Here is a 616-nt window from a genome sequence, read left to right on the forward strand (position 1 = left end):
CCTCTTATTTCCCGCCTTACCTATGTTTAATTCAGACCGACTTAGTTTGCTGCCGCCGAAGCTATAATGATCCGACCATCCTAGTACCTTTCTTTTATCTGTTTAAATCATATTTTGGTTTATTTTCTTTTTATTGTTTTTAGCTGTCGACCAATTCAAATCAACCCCCATAACAGTTACCCCAGACTGAATATAAAACAACTAAAGTTTACAACTGCCTCCTTGTGGTTCGACCCTGTTACCACTAGCTTAGGTTAGTCTTAATAGGAGATTATAAATTTATTTTTGGTACTCACAACGAGGGGTATCAAATTTTGGCGCCGTTGCCGGGGATCGAACCCGGGTCACCCGCGTGACAGGCGGGAATACTTACCACTATACTACAACGAGTATGGGAATTCGAGAGGGAACCAGAGGAGAGCTGCTGAATCTTCCTCTGTTGCTGCACTTGAGGCTCTCACCGCGAGATTTGACAAGTATGAGCTAGGAGGAGCCTCTAAGGGTGGGATATACCAAGTCAACGCTGTTTCAGACGGTCCCTTCCTTTGTGAAAGGTGTGGAGTTGAGGGCCATGTCTCGAAGAACTGCCCTAGTCCCTTTGAATCTTGTGCTGCCT

The 616-nt window shown here is 45.0% G+C and overlaps 1 non-coding gene across 1 annotated transcript; it reads right to left on the bottom strand.

The window, feature by feature from the left end:
* Positions 1-318: 318 nt before the first annotated feature.
* On the bottom strand, positions 319-391 carry TRNAD-GUC (transfer RNA aspartic acid (anticodon GUC)). The gene has a single exon. It is a non-coding gene; the product is annotated as a tRNA-Asp (tRNA).
* Positions 392-616: the final 225 nt, after the last annotated feature.

Source organism: Silene latifolia, chromosome 2, assembly GCF_048544455.1.
Source record: "Silene latifolia isolate original U9 population chromosome 2, ASM4854445v1, whole genome shotgun sequence".
NCBI lineage: Eukaryota > Viridiplantae > Streptophyta > Magnoliopsida > Caryophyllales > Caryophyllaceae > Silene > Silene latifolia.